The sequence below is a fragment of the Mus caroli genome, chromosome 14 (genome assembly GCF_900094665.2).
Source record: "Mus caroli chromosome 14, CAROLI_EIJ_v1.1, whole genome shotgun sequence".
NCBI lineage: Eukaryota > Metazoa > Chordata > Mammalia > Rodentia > Muridae > Mus > Mus caroli.
In genome coordinates, this window is record NC_034583.1 from 14,962,379 (window position 1) to 14,979,112 (window position 16,734).

At 43.8% G+C, this 16,734-nt stretch overlaps 1 protein-coding gene across 1 annotated transcript in view; it reads left to right on the plus strand.

The window, feature by feature from the left end:
• The window catches only part of Lrmda (leucine rich melanocyte differentiation associated), a 1,019,887-nt gene that overhangs the window by 165,824 nt on the left and 837,329 nt on the right, over positions 1–16,734 (plus strand). The gene's annotated exons all lie outside the window — the stretch shown is intronic.

Consider the following 16,734-nt stretch of genomic DNA (forward strand, 5'->3'; position numbering starts at 1 on the left):
AGAGAGAGAGAGAGAGAGAGAGAGAGAGAGAGAGAGAGAGAGAGAGAGAGAGATGGGGTGGCAGGCCAGAGGGAGTATCCCTGGAGTTATCGTCCAGGGCAGTGAAACTGTGCACATTTTGAAAACAGAAAAATATCAAGTCTAAAGTTCTTAAAACCAAGACTTCCTTTTTTTGTTTCCTAGTCTCTGTGCACAGTTTATGCCTTACCTATCACATTGCTCTCTGATGACCACAAATTTTACAGACCAACCTTGGAAATGGGAGACTTTCATGTCTGAGCCTCATGTTGAAATAGGCTTGTATGGTGGGAGTCAAGTAGGTGACCAGGGTTTAAAAAGTCTTTTTTTTTTCTTTCTTGAGACATGGTTTCATGTAGCTTAGGCTGTCCCAAAACTCATAATAGAGCCGAAGATCTACCTGAACATCTTGTCCTCCTCTTCTGAGCACGTCCCACCTGCTGAGATCAGCAGGGCTATGCTGCCATGCCGAGTTGGTGCTGTGTTGACGATTGAACCACAGCCCTAGGCATGCTTGGAAAGCATTCTACTTACTGAGCCACATCTCCAGCCCCTAAAGTTGTTACTGTAGGAAATGTTTACTTCAAGCCTACTCTTAGATGGGCTGAGCCCTTTCCCACTCCTACCCACCCTCTGTGTGAATGTGTGTGTGTGTTCTTTATTCCCAGCTGTTTGTGATATTTCACTGTCAAATACATAATTAACAATTTTGTAAGCCAAGGTTACTGATGTTTCTACATTTATGCATTGGCTATCTTTCAGCCCAAAGCCAATTTCTTCTTTTTAATTTAATGTTCTTCCAGTCCCTGCCCCCTAAAAAAAAATCCTGTTTCCAGAAAATTTATCGTTCTTACATCTTTCCAAAGAGTGAACTATATCAAAGTGGACTTGGGATTACTGATGTGGGGCTTGGTATGGGATCATTTTGGAATGCAACGCTGGTTGTGTAGACTGGGTCGATGATGGATCCAGTTGTGAATAATTCTTTTAAAATGGATGATGTCAGTGGCAGTTTTATAACTGGGATTTTACTAGTCTGGAAGAAATTGCTGGAACATGGGTGAGAGTAAGTCACCACTGAGTGTCAATAAAATAAAAGCAAGGAGTTAAGAAAGTTAGGGCTGTCTACATTTTTCACATTGAAAGCACAAATTACAAGGAGTTCTCACACCACATTTTGTTTGTTGTGTTATCTTTATTTCTTCTTCTTTTTTTTTAATACTGGGAAATGTATTCATATGGTCATTACATGGGATCAGCCAAATCATCTTACTAGGGGTCAAATCCATTTTGAGAAAATAATTGCCCTAAACTAGGAGTGGAGCCTTGACCTGATTAGAGAGTTTTCAAATCAAAAGCAAACATCTTTAGTAGTCTAGCCTTTGACATGACATAATGATGTCTAGTAGTAATGGGTTAAACCCAACCCTAAATTCTCGAAGGTAATTGTCTAGGGGACTTTGAGGGTACCCCAACATGAATCTGACCATTGGGCATTCTGAATTTTGATCTTATATTACAACATATCTTTTAATGAATTGTAGGCTACACACACACACACACCCTCATCTCTAGCTTTTATTAAACACCTACAAAGATGAAGTCTGTGTTTCTGAGTGTCAGGTTGAAGCAGAGGATAGTTGTCACCTGTGCTACTCCTCAGGCCATTGGGTGTGGTTTAGATTAGTTCTCTGCTCTGTCACCTACCTGGCCCCAGTGAGTTTGTGATTACAGCCTTAGATGATGTAGCAAAACTTAGACTAGTTTTGACAGAAATAATTGCTAATCTGGAAACAGACAGCAGCTGAAAAGCTATCACCTCAGATATACCTGCTTTAGGAACAAAGAAGGATCCACATAGTGAAAGGGGTATGGCAAAAGGAGAGGGTACCCCACTCCCAACAGAGGAAAACAACGGGTTACAAATTCATTTAGAAAGAAACAATGAGTTTAGTATAGGAAAACCAAAGCAACAATAAACCAAAACCCTACAAAATATTACTGAGAGTAGCAAAGGAAGGGAACACAGAGTGAAAAGGTTCCCATTCCAAGTAGCGTCCACTGATAAATTTGGAGACCATTAAAAAGGTTATCTTCTCAGCTGTGGAGTTCACTAGACTCCTGGTCACTTTGTATAGAAATGTGGCTGGTCTCCTGGGCTCTGGATGCCTTTGATACTAAGACCAGTTTGGGCCATTTTCTGGGAAATGGGACAGAGGGACACAGGCTTTGGTAACCTTTGCACATTTGTGCTTTGACTTAGCAATTAGGCAGTTGATAAATGACTGGCTGGTCTGTTGCCTTTAAGGAAGTCTCTGCCAATGGCTAAATTATTATTTAGCTTTCTCAGGAACCAGCTGCATTGTGGGTGCCCTGGAGCTCTGGGAATTGGGCCCTGGTGTCTGAGCAGGATTTGACCATTCATATGGCATGGCCTGACCCTCCCACCCCCCATTTGCTAATTTTTGAGATGTTGAGGACATCATTTGCTAGGGTTTTGTTTTGTTTTGTTTTATCATTGTTCTCAATTTTCTGAGGAATTTGAGTCTATATTCTTCACCCAGAGCAGAAATGGATGTGAGATGGGCTTCATTTTTATCTGTGTTATTCCCAGGAGGTGATCTTGCATGTGGTTATAAATTGAATTTAGACTTGGGTTCGAATCTCAATGCCGCCACCCGTGAGTGGCGCAATGATTGTATCTTGAACAAATTGTGGAACCATGAGAAGCTCCAGCTTCTTGTGTAAGAGAGTGGCAGAGATAAGAAGCAAGATAACATAGTCAAGGACTTAAGCATCAAGCTATGATGCAATGTACTCATAGGATGGTATTAGCCGCCTAGCTTATTTTCTGGGCTTCAGGAGCACAGGTGATTTTAAAGCCTTTGTTTTAAAAAATGAGACACAGTATCTATAAAATGGGAAACATACTAAGTTGTTGACTGTTGCCCAGAAGAAAGTCATAACAGTGAACATGGTGTGTGTGTGTGTGTGTGTGTGTGTGTGTGTGTGTGTTTGTCTGTCTGTGCGTGTGTGCATGTGTGCATGTGTGTAGGCCAGAGGGTGAAGTTGCATGGCTCCTCTAATGGCTCTTCACTTTGTTTACTGAGGCAGGGTCTCTTGCTGAACCTGGAGCTTGCTGATTGAGCTAGTCCAGGTAGCCAGCTCGGCCCAGGGTTCCCAGCTCAGAAGGAAACAGTTGAGCTGCTGGATCCCAGCTCGGCCCAGGGATCCTTGTCTCTGCCCTCTGAGCACCAAGATTACCAGTGGACCCCCATCCCTGCTTAGGCTTCATGCACTGAGATTACAGGTGGACCCCCATCCCTGCTTAGGCTTCATGCACTGAGATTACAGGTGGACCCCATGCCTGCTTAGGCTTCATGCACTGAGATTACAGGTGGACCCCATGCCTGCTTAGGCTTTATGTGGGTCCTGGGGATCTGACCTCTGATTTTCATTCTGATATGGCAAGTGTTTTATCCAACAAACCATCCCCCCCCCCCAGTAAAAAGTTTAATTGATTAAATAGTAAAAAATGAATAAGCCCTACTGTTCTTCTAGTGATTTTTCTGTAACACAATGACTCTACCTGTACTTTAGCAATGCCAAGAATCTCCCTGTGCAGGGTTGGCAAGGCCTTTCTCTGTTCCAACTTGTTCATTATGGATCCATTAATACACACACTGGCAATCTAGAAGTCGAAAAGCCAGAAAGCAACCAGTCAGCCCAAGCCAGCCCCTCTGTGTCTGTCCCACTCCACAGATGGGCAACTTAAATTCACTTTTCATAGGTGAGAACCATTTTGCCTGTTCTATTGCAGAGGACAGTTGTGAATCAAGCAAAATGTGTTTCTATGGCAGGAGATGAGGAGTGCAGATACGAACTCCTTTTTCTCTGACTTCACAGCTGACAAAGTCAAGGAGAGTGTAGTTCCTGCCTCCTGATGTTGGAGCTGAGGATTCGATGGCGGAGCTGACCTTCATACTGGATGAATTGCTTGTAGCTGGTTTTGGTTCTGATTGGCCCATGTTTAGACCCTTTCCCTTGATAGCCTGAGGGATTAATTCTAGGCCTCAATACCCAAAGCTTAAAAGCCTGACATCTCATATGCAAATGTTTCAGTATCAACACATAACATATAAACATATTTCTGTATACTTAAAAAAAAAGACAGTCTCAATACCTGCTAAGCCACACATGCTAAGTTATTATTTTGGAATAATAACAAGAAAACAATGAGCATAGTTAATGTGGAGAGAATTTTTTTTTAAAGTGTTCCTGGTCCATGGTTGACTGAATCAAAGGATGTGTCATCTGTGAACCTGGCAGACTGACCACACTGCGATTGTTGCATGTAGGCAAGGGACACTGCAAAGAGGCCAGGAAGTGGATGTTTGTGATTTAGGTGCTATTGGCAGTATTTAAATAGGAAAATGGAGTCAGAGATGGAGGTCAGAGCATAGAGAGGAAGGAGCAGAGAGACGGGGTGCAGAAAGGAGGGTAACTGGGGTGAGTCACTTGCTTCCAGAGGCTAGTCTTGTAATACCTGTCATCTCAGCAGGTGTATACACTTGTCCTTCAGACTCTGAGATCCTCTCAGTTCACTGCCCTACGACCTGACTGAGCTATCTCTCAGAAGGAAACAGTTGAGCTGCTGGTGTTAAGCTTTCAAAGAGTCTTGGACTCTTAAGATTTACTTTACGTGGAGCGAATCAGCTCCGGGCACGTGCTGACTCTGCCCTCCCCTTTGTGTCTCAGCTGTCCTCCTAATAGGCAGCTGCCCAGAGTGTAGCCCATTGTTAAGCAGGAGGGGGAAGCAGCCTGTCAGCCTGTCCTGCTAGAAACTGTACACTGGAGGCTCCTGACAGCAACCCCATTTGTGTCATGTACAGAGCACCCGAATCCTCTCTCATTAAGTGGCGAGCTACCTCTGAACATCTGAAGTCTGGCAGCCAACTGGAGCCCTCAAGTAGCTTCCTTCAGGCCTCTTCCTTTGTCGGGAGAGCATCAAGGAGTGGTGCTTTCCAGATCTTTTTGTTGTTGTTTTTGACCTTTAAAATTGTTTTTTATTTCCCCCAAGTAATCTTTCTTCTCACCTGGCCCCAAAGGAAACAGACCTGAGCGAAGCTCCTGAACTTAAGGAAGCATGGGATGCAGCGATGCCATCTGCATCACCCAGTTCCTCCCTGCACCAGTCATGGTCTTCAGCACACAGTTTGAGAATGGCTATTCAGACAGAAGGTGGTTTGGATTATAAAGTTTTTTGTTTTGTGCTTGGACTTCGGGAATGTGTTGTCCAGGATTGTGTTTTCAATGGCGTTGGGGTTAAAAATATCACCAAGAACGAAACCAAGTCTCCCCAGAGGACAGTTTCTTGGAAAAAAAAAGCATACTTACGTGGTCTGGGAGGGGGTACATTGGCTGATGACTTCTTGAAAATTTTGCTACTTTTCTCCCCATTTCCCTGTCTCCAACCCCGGTTCACTCACTCCTCTTCCTTCAGCCCGTCTGCGACTTGATGAAAGTGTTTGTGATGTCCAACATCTATTTTCTTGCTCTCTCTGTGTTGTACTTTGGCAATTTATAACCGTGATCAATGTTGTGACCTTAGGGAAATTGCTTATATAATTATAGAAAGTTTACAGTCATAAGAAAAGGAATGGGGAAAATATATCACTGGAAAATATAAATATGTTTAAATTACATTTAGGATTTGGAATAGTTCCTTGCTTGTGTTTTACAGAGTAATCTGTGATTTAAATCAGGTTTAGTTGTGTTTTTTCCCCCCTAAATTGGGTATTATAAATCAAGAATGGATGCTGGATATAGCACACAAGAGGATTTCTTATACATTTTAATGTTGCATAAGTAAGAAATACCAGTAGTTCAGCAGTAAAATTGCAAATGTAAGCAAAAGTGAAGATTTTTCCAAATTTAACTAGGTTGCATTTGTTTAGTAAACTCCAGCCATAATTTACTGTTTTATTACGTTTACCTTGGAGTTCTGGGCAGCCTGTTTCCCTTCCCTTTCGTAAGAAAGGATCGGGGGGTACTTTATTGTAAGTGCTGGGAGCCAGGGAAAAGTATGAGCATGCTACTTTGCCTTCTCACTTGTGATATATAATATTAAAAACGGATGAGGGGAAAGACAATTCTGCCCCAGATGCCACCCATCTGTGGGTGGGTAGGACGTACAGGGCCTGGGGTTGGGTTGGGGATTCCATTGAGCTTTCTGTGGTGGGTGGGACTATTATTAATCCAAAAAGAAATAGAATATTCCAGGCCCAGTTTTGCAGGTGTGGCCAGAGTGTATGTACTGGTGAGGGCAGAGTGTATGTACTGGTGAGGGCAGCTGGGAAACAGCTTGTCATTTAGCTTGACTATTTGGTCCTGTAGAATCTTCTAGGGCATCTGGTAAGTCTCATTCAAGATCAATTTCCATTATGCCCTGTGGGTGAGTTTTAGTATGTGAGGAGCTATCAATGGCTCCCAAATCAATGTTGGCATTGGAGAGAAGCTGGCTGGGAAGAAGGCTCTCACTCAGCAACACGCCCTGGCATGCGTTCGGTTCTCCTGCTGTAGGCGGGTTGTCTTCCACCACCCCTCCTCCTGCGTGGTGCTTCAGATGACGCACCCAGACCCAGGCTTGGTTTAGTTGTGGTTTGAGAGAAGTGAACTCTGGGATTGGGTTGGATGATGTTGATTAATAGGAGTGTGAGAGTGAGAGACTCCAGGGCCAAGCAGTAGGTCCATCTTGGTGGCATCTGATGTTGATTGGCTTTGTCCTGCGCGGCTGCGCTCGGAGAGCGGACATTAAGATTAAGTGATGCTGTCGTGTTGAGGAGCACGGCACTGCATCATTCGGGGAAGAGACAGCTGGGGTGGTTAATCCTTCATCACCAAGGGAGCTCTGCCAGCAGAAAGATATACAGCCAAAGATAACCCTCCATAACTTGTGCTAAAGATCAGAAAACTTTGAATTCACATCCATCTGCTTAGTCTGGGGTGAAGATGAAAGATAGGCAGAATAGGAAATAAAAAACTCCCGTGGGATTAATCTTACTCGTGGTATGTAGCCCACAGAGTGAACAGGCGGGAGACAAACTTTTACACAGCGTTTAAAAAGGGCACCCAATGTTCCTGGCTTCACAGCGGTATCTTCAAGTAAAATTCCATGCTACATCCCTGATTCTCTTGTTGCCTGGCTGTTATTTTAGCTTCAAATCTGATTTCCTCAGTTAGTGCTATGCTTTTATTGTTTAGTAAGCAGGTGCTTTTAATTGCGCATGTTAGGGCTGAAGTGTGCAGACAGCTATGCCAGAAGCACTTGATGGCCAGCAAGAACAGCTTTTTGTTTTCTTCGTGCTTCCCCCTCCTTTGTGACTTTAGCAGGGTACTCCCAGCATCCAACCGTGCATCTGTGACTGAGCGGGAATGTGAAGTTCCCTCTTGGTGACTATCCCCGAACAGCTGCAATGATTTTATACATCACGTGTAATCAAATTATGTGTTGTTGTCATACCAAAGTGATGTACGTGGGGTGGGGATATAGATCAGGGAAGCAAGGAAACCAGAGGCCCTGTCTCACATCTGTAGAGTCTCTGTTTCCATAGGAGTCAGACAGGTGGGAGGCTAGAGTGGTGGCAGTGGGTTGCAGCGCCAGGCTCTGTCCTCATGAGACTTTCTTAGTTCAAAGGGAAGCTTTGCTTGTTGTCTGTTTTTCATTTTGTTTCTATGCAATGTATTTTTAAAAATATTGGGGGGGGGTCACAGTTTCAAGACAGGATTTCTCTGTGTAGTCCTGGCTAACCTAGAACTCGCTCTGTAGACCAGGCTGGCCTCAAACTCAGAGATTTGCCTGCCTCTGCCTCTCTAGTGCTGGAATTAAAGGCGTGCACCACTATGCATGACTGCAATGGATACTTTTGTCTTTTTTTTCAGTCTGGCCAGTTTAGTGTAAGATCATCTGACTGATAGAAGGTTCTCCATTTGTGGCCTGGACCACAGCAAGACAAATGGTCCCTTGGGTTTTACTGCCTTGCCACCCATTGTCCCACACAACGAAGAGGACAGTGTCTGCAGAGTGACATTGTTAGAGCTACCTGCACTCCGAGAGCAATCTACAGAGGGAGAGGTCTGGGTAGACATTCTTACTGAGCTCCATGAACTTGAACTCTGGGTCTCCTTAGTTCCTTGGGTGTATAACAAATGAAAAGCAAAGGTTGGATGAGCTGAGGGGACTTGCCTAGGAAGGACGAAAGCCTCCACACTCTGAGAGATTGAAGAGAGAATAGAATAAATTCTGTATTTGGGCTCCAGTGACAGGAAGAAAAAGCAATCCATCTTTTGATCTACCATGAACTTTCTATCTGTATGGCAAACTCACCTCTCAGACTGTCTAGGATGGCCTTGATTTCAAGCATTCAAATAACACATATTCATGCAGGTTAAATATAATTATCATATATGTATATATTATAACATAATATATAATAACATATGATATATGTAATGCAATTAAGGTTTTATAGTTTTAGTTGTTGTTTTCAACACAGACAATTGGTTAAATGGCTGGCTAAACATGGTTTATTCTTTTGTCTTCTCTTCTCCCTAACTTTGTTTAGGGTTTAGAAAGATGGCTTAGTAGGCAAAGGTTTTCCTGGACAAGATTTTAGATGGCAGTTCACACTTGTAGCTCCCACATATGAAGCCAGAGGTGGTGGCACATATCTCTTATTTGAACCCTGAGAGGTAGAGGAAGGAAGATCTCAGGGGCTTGTTTCCAAAAATCAGATAGAGAGAAATATAGGAAGACATCTGATGTCAGCCTCTGGCTACATCTACAGTGTATTCACAGACATGCACATTCACCTATATGTGTGTGTGTGTGGGGGGGGGGTGTGTGTGTGTCACACCCACACATCTTTATTTAAAAATACAAAACAAAAGATATATCTTTTCTTGGGCTGTGAGGTTTACGTTTCAATCTTGGGAAAATGTTATGAGAAATCTGGGTAGGAAAAACATACTTCTAATTGCTAGCATTTCAAGTATGGGGTGCAGGACACTCTCAGCCAGTAAGGATGGCCCACCCAAAGGTGTTTCTTACTGGGGGACCACCACACTGAGTTATTCTGGCTAAGAAGATGGAACAGAAACTCAAATTCTTAGCAGACTCAGGGAGGGGATAGATCTGGGAGGCACCAGTGAGGAAGCATGGAGGGCCATAGGGATGGGATGGGTATGAGAGGGAAAGCAGTGCAGTTGGCTTCATTTGCTTGAGTCTCTTCACAAACCCTAAGTCCCAGGGGCTGGCTTGCTTCCTACTGCCTTCCTGCTGAGTATCAAGGCTTGAGCCACTGGCGCAGATGTCCAGGGGACCAGGTTGGGGGACTGTTGACTTTCTCCTAGCTAGAAGGAAAATGGAATTTGTGGGCAGTGTGATATAAGATATAAGACTCTCCATTTGGGGCAGTGATTGCTTTTCAGGAAATTTTATACTTGGGAACAAATCACTGGGCCAGTGAATGTCAGTGACTGCAGGGTGGTGCATATATTTTTTCTGTTTGGATGCCCAGTTCCCAGCATTCAGTGTTCCTTGGTGAATGTAGAGTTTCCCTCATCTGGTCCTTGGGGAGCTTTGATAAGTCTCAAGGGCAATGGAGACTGTATAGATCCTCTTTGCTTCTCCTAAGTGCTTGACCACATGGCTCTTCATTCCTGCCTTTCCTGCTAGTATAGTAAGTTTTTCTATATGGTCAGATAGACTTTGATTTATACAAATGTTGCACCCAACAGGGGGTAGACACAAATGAGCACTGACCTTTGGTTCTGCAGAGCCAGGCTCTGCCTTTTACTTGCTTTTTATCCTCCTGAATACCTTAGTGTTCTCTGTATTCTTCAAGACCTAGGGACTTGAAATAGACATTGCAAATTCTCCAACTCAGATACAACTTGCCAAAGTGGCCTGTCTGCTGCCACACAAGCAGTTTGATGGGAGTGACTCCATACTGGGGACTTTTTGCACACATGTCTGGCATCTGGACTGGAGTGACTTGATGATGTTCCCCCTGACTGAAACCCTGGTGCATGGCCTCTCTGTGTGGCCACCTTGGGATAGAAGGGTTTTTTCTATGGTGATCCAGGGTTTCAAATGCTAGTGTTCCAGGGACTGACAAAATAACCACATAGCTTTGTTGCTGGGTCCCAGAAGCCTCCCAGAGTAATTTCTCAGTACTCTGTTGGTAATAGTAACACATATTCTCAAGGGGTGGTGGTGGGGGGAGGAAAGGGGCAGTTCCCAGGAGAAGGACGTGTAGATGAGAGCAATGGTACAGCCATATTTAGAGCATATGCCCCATATTGCTTGCTGTGAAATGAAGAGAAATGGGCTGGAACTGAAGTTAATTGAGAAGACCACTCCTAACATAAAAATTATGTGATTCTGTTTCATTTAAATCCAACATGATTTTCAAAGTGATGGTGTACCCTACTAGAGTCTACTTTAGGGTGCCATTTAAAAAGTGATCTGAACAATGAAAGCTCATCTCTTAGGCAACAATGCAGCACACCACAGATGGATGATGCACATCCACTTATTTCTCCCAAAGTTTTATGCTGAGGAGATGAGTTTTTAGTCTAGCTTCGTCTCTTGTGACTTGTGAGTAATTAGGTTTCATGGCAGTGTCCCAGCCCATTGCTGCTGGAGTCTGTGTGGACCGAGTTGAGTTTTTGACATGTGAAAGTCAGGACTAGATGTAGCTCTGGGAAGGTGAATAAAACTTTGAAATAAGGTAGGGGACTACTTGTGGCTTAGCATTGTCTTGAGATAGAGACTATGACTGAATAGATCATTTCCCTCTTGGAGAAGGTCAAAGCCTCATCTTTGGTAGTGGCACAACTCAGAGCCAGATACAGAAGTCTGCAGAAGGATGGCTGTGGGGCAGATGTCACAGGAGGTGTCACCACTGAGTAGAGAAGGGGTTAACACCCTGACTAATGTTTTGGTTTGCAGGCGCTGGCCTCTCTCTTTGTTCTCTTTTATCAGACACATTCATCACGTTCAACCTGGCAACCCAACCAAATAGCTATTTAAGTTGTAAAAATGAATCATGGCACAATTTCATGAACTGTGTGATATAACTGAATCTAATCACATTATACAATGGGCCTTTGCCAGCCTGGGGTACCTGGTTCTAAGCTTCCTTGGAATAAGTAAACAAACAAACAAACAAACAAACAAACAAAATAAACAGTTTTCCATAATTACAATCACAGTAGGATGGCTGAGCAGTTGGGTTGTAGGTCTAGCAAAAGACATGTTAGTGATGGCAAGGTAGTCCATGCATGCTAGCTTGTCCCCAAAAGGCCTGAAAATCATGCAGGCTGTCGTCTGCCCTCTACATCCTGCTGGACTGTTCTCTAGCCTAACAAATGTGTGAGTGAAGGAGTCCCGGGAAGGGTGTTACTCCATCCATGGGAAGTTCAAAGAAAAGGCTCTGCTCCAGCTCACTTTCACGGAATTCCAGGATCCACTCCCTTGGTACCGACTGAGAAAGTGAACAGCCAGAGGAGTGCTCTCTGGAGAGACTCCTACATCTGAGCCAAACTTCTTTCCAGGTGCTTCTTGTGTCTTTTTTCTTAGTGGCACACCTTGGGCTCATAAGTCATCTTTTCCTCAAAATATTACTGATGAGGGAGTGGAGACTTGGAAAGGGCTAGCAATATCCTGAACGCCACTCAGCTCCTAAGTATCAGGGTGGCGGTTTGACCTTGCTTGTACTGGTACAAGAGATGGAGGTGGGGAGGAAGAAGGAATGTTGGCTAACCTGGTTATGCAGGTGCCCATGTGATATGTTACACCAGGATGTGATGTTATGGATTGTGAAAAAGCTCTAGGGTGAAGAACACTGGGAGAAGGGCTATCTTTTAGAAAAAAAGTCTTTGAGGATGGAAACTTGACTCCTGGAGTAGAAGCAGGCAGCGGAAAGTTATGATGGAATCTTCTGTCTTATGGAAGAAGATAAGAAAGCTTTTGGACCAAACCCTGTCTCATGGCTGGAGGTTGGAGATCAAATTGGAAAGCTGTTCTGGGGTCCCTTTTAAGACTGTCAGTGACCTGCAGGTGTCACTTGTGCCCTCTTTGCCATCAATCCTGTTTCCTCCCTTGCCTCTGGTCTGTCCATCATCCCCTGTCCTCTGTCTTCCTCCTTATCTTTGTCTCCTCTTCCATCCTTTCTCTTTGTTCTCCTTCTCATTGTTCACCCCCCTCCTTCATCACTCTGTCTTCCCTTGCCTTCTCTCCCTTCCTAAACATTTGGTAACCCCCCAACCCCCACTACCACCTTCACCCCACCCCTGCCCGAATCCTCTCCCGCACATCCTTTTCTTACAGACTACATAAATATATATATTTTAAGTCTGTTTTTCTCTTGGTTGTGTCAGCATATTTTAGACTGCTGGGCTTTGCATGTTTTGCAGCTGGTTTTGATGCAGTTGTCAGACGGTGATGGATGACTATCATCATTTAAAGTGTAAAAGAAAATGCCTTGGCACGGAGAGACACGATCAACCGCCGTCTGCCAGCCGGGATAGGCGGCCACCACTCTCCCCTTCCCTCTCCACCTCCCCCCGCTTCTGCCCATGCTGCCCTTGCCAGAATCTACAAAAGTCATCTCGAAGCCATGCAGCACCGGGCTCCTGCCTTTTTACAATATCACTTTGGTAGTTGTCAGATCATATGAAACGTCAAAATTCATGTGGCCTCCATGAAGAGATATATTTAGTGTAGCTGCCGCATACCTCCATGCTCCCCCTGACACTGACATATTAGTTATGCTGTCTTTTGCAATCTGATATCTTTAAATTTGCCACCTTGTTAAGAATTGATTAATGTGATTCCATTTCACTAAAGTAATTGGCTTGGCCTGTTGTAAAAAATAATCAGCCCCCTCTACGGAACAAATGCTAGGACATGCTAATGAGGGAGTGAGTTCGTTGCCTTGATGGCGTGGACTGACAGTTATTAATGATTGTTATGATAAACAGACGAGTGCGAATTGGGATGAGTTGGGCAAAAGTGACAGTTTAAAAATAACGTATATTGGAAAGTACTAACGAAGTAATATACTGTTAGGGAAACAATCATGCAAGTTGTCAAGGGAAGAAGTGTAATTATACAGCCGCACGGGCTGCTTAGGAGGACAGGGACCTGCCTGATAATGGACACATTTTTTTGTTGGCAAGAGAGAAATATGTTGTGGCAGAAAGAGGTGCAGATTGATAAATTAATTGGTCCTTCTCACAGCTCAGAGAGCAAACTTGGCCGGTAGTCACCATGCAGATGAGGGAGATGGAGTTTGCCCGGTGCCTCTCTTTCCCCAGGACCTCCCCGTGCTGCCTGCCAGGCTTTGCTGGGACTTCACTCACTTCACTTTCCTCCTCTTCTTAGTCCTTCACTAGCTGCAACAAGTCATGGGAAGTGTATCCCAAGGCAGTCTGTGAAGACAAGGACTTTGATCTGGAACACTTGAAGCTGTGTCCATTTTTTTTTTTCTTTAAGGACCCTAAAGACTTTAATGTGCTGTTGTTGCAAATGTCTTTGACTGTTATGGAAGTCATTATGGACCGAGTCCAGCTCCATGAAGGAGGCCACAAGGACTCAGAAGCTGGGGACCTTTCTGGAGCGATGTGCCAACTCAATGTTTGTAATGCCAGGGTTTGCATAACTAGCCAAGACAGATGTAGTGTGATGGTGTGTGTGTGTGTGTGTGTGTGTGTGTGTGTGTGTGTGTGTGTATTTGGGTTTGTGTAGAGGATTAGGCTCCTCTGAAGGAACAGTCTGAGAGGATCACAGGAAATGTGAGAAGTGGGGGGTGCTCTTTCCAAGTTTGTGTCAAATTAGTGGAACAGTGCGTGACTTTGCCACTGGCCTTCGCTGCATAGACAGAGAAGATAGACAGGTAGCAGGATGGGGAAAAAAAGGACATGACATGCCCTGAGACAGCTGTGCTTTGGGGTTTGTGTCTTGGTAGTATTCTTATTGACGTTTGCCAACATAGCTTAAACACAAATGGAGGGTTTCTAACCACACCGAGATGTCTCATGGAACCAAGGTCAGATGTGTAACCAGTTCTCCTAGTATGTGGGTACCAGACTAGGAAATAGATTAAGCTGGCTGGTCTCCTAATCTGTTAGTCTCCCTCTCTCTCTTCTCATCCCCTTTTTTTTCTCATTTATTTTCTTCTCCACCACTTCCTGAGAACTAGGGAAATTTATGTAAGTCCTGGGGCTCACAGATGGTGTTTACCTGAAGATGGGGTGCTAAAATGATAGCACCCCACCCTCTGTCTTAATAGTCTCTTATGAAGGAAATTTGACTTTGGCCAGCTCTCTTGCTGAGATTAAGGGGTGGAATAAGGAACCAGTTGATGTTTAGATTGTGGTACCTGGTTACTCTGGCCACAGTTGTGTAAGGATATACATTAGCTCTGTCTCCATGGCCACTCTGTTGGGCAGAGTTGTCGTCCTTATTTCACAGATGATGATTGGGCACCAAACATCAGACAACTCACCCTGGATTCCCTCATCAAGGCTCTCTGTCTCTGAGGTAGATACTTCTCATCTGGCTATACTGCCTGTACATAGGGTGATAGAGTGCTTCTCTTGGCTCAGGCTGGTCCATGGAGTGGAGTTAACTGCTTGAATATCAAAGAAAGCCAATCAAAGAACATCCAGACAAAAATACTCCTGCCCCTGTCCTTACTTGGTCTCTTTAAGAAGAGCCAATGCTGGGGACTCTTAAATTTATTTATTTCCATTCAGGTTTCTGCTGTTCCACATATGCAAATACACGGCCACGTGGCCTCAGTCCCAGCCTGTGTGGGGATGTGAGCAGAAATACAGTCTCATTATCTGGCCATCAAGGTCTACAAAGGCGCTGGAGATTCCCTATGCAAGACATCCAGAGCAATCCTAAAACCAAAGGAAGCTGTCAATTACCTCCCAGTAAAGCTGACAATTATGAAAGAAATGTTTCACTTCTTCAAGTTGGGAACAGAAAGCATTTATTCCAGGGAAGGAGCAGGTAACTAGGATTTATTGAATTCCTGATGTGCATTCCAGTGACGAGACTCCACAGTGTCCTGTTCCATTTGGGTGCTGGATACATACATGCTTATTTTATAGAGTAAGAAGTTGGATACTCTAAGTAGTTAAAGGCTGGGCCTTCCAGAAGTTGGTACAGCAGAAATAACTGCTTTTTTTCTTTCTGCTATAAGAAGATTGTTGTCCTATATTACTTACTCACTTTAAAAAATAACTTTTTGCCATTTTAAAGTATACAGCTCCGTGGCTATATGTCCTTGTGCTTTGTGTCACATCACCATCATTTATGACCATTTCTTTTTGTTTTCCCTATAAAACCAAAACCTAGTAACCATTAATCAGTAACTCACTATGTCTTCCTCCCCTTTAGCCCTGACTAGCATTGTGTTAGTTTCTGTATCTCTAAACTTGATTATTCAACACAGGGTGCCTTGGATGGATGAATCACATGGCCTATGTCCTTTTTTTTTTTTTTAAATCTGGCTTCTTTTACTTAGCACAGTACCAGTAAGTTTTCGTCGTGTGGCATCTTGTTTTAGAATTTCTTTCTTTATTGACAGAAGATTATATTCTCTTGCATATGAGCATGTCATTTAGCTTCCTTCCATGTCTGTCACTGGACACTGAGGTTGCTCCCATCCATTGGCTGTTGTGATAATATGCTATGAATGTGGGCGTGCACATGTCTTATCAGTATTGTCTATGTGTTAATGGCCATCTGGCTTATCAATAGTTGGTTAAAACAATTTTTTAGAATTTTCGTTTTATATATCTATATCTGAGCTTTTCTGTGTATCTTTATGGGTGCCTGTGGAATCCTGAAGAGGGTATTGTGGATACTTTGGAGCTAGAGTTACAAGTGGTTATGAGGTCTCCAATCTATGTGCTGGGATCTAGACTTTAGTCCTTTGCAAGAACAAACTCTTTTCTTAACCACTGAGTTATCTTTTCTGTCTTCACCAGTATTTTTTGACTACTACCAATGATGTGTCTAAATGTATAAACCCCACTGTGTTTATTGGGCCATCTACCAATAAACACTTGAGTTGATTCTGCTTTTCTAGTGTGAATTATGTTTCTGTATACGTGAGTATAGAAATCTCTGCTTTTGGTTTTTTGTGTGGCACTTATCTAGAAGCAGCATTGCTGGACAATGTGCAGAGAGTAGGAGACTGCAGCACTCAGCCCTAAGCCGGATGTCTTTATCAAACCACTCCCCCAAAGGCGCAGGGCTCTATGCAGAAGAGGAGGCCAAAAGATTGTAAAAGTCGGAGGAGATGGATGACCCCAAGGAAACAGTCCTGTCTAGACACAACCGGACTGAATCCCATATGAACTTACAGAGACTACAATAGCACACACAAGACCTGCACAAGTTCAAACCAGACAAAATCCCAACACAGAAACAAAGTCCCATCTCTAACCAAGAAACTATTTACAATTGATACTGGATGGAAAAGGGGAAATCAGTTTTCTTTAATGGTGTGTCACTTGGTATATGAACAACAGCCTAGGGCAGCTCTATGCCCAGGAGTAGTTGCCTAACACAAAATGTACTCTGTGGGTTTTGTGTGTGTGTTCCTCCTCCCCCTCCCCCTCCCCCTCCCCCTC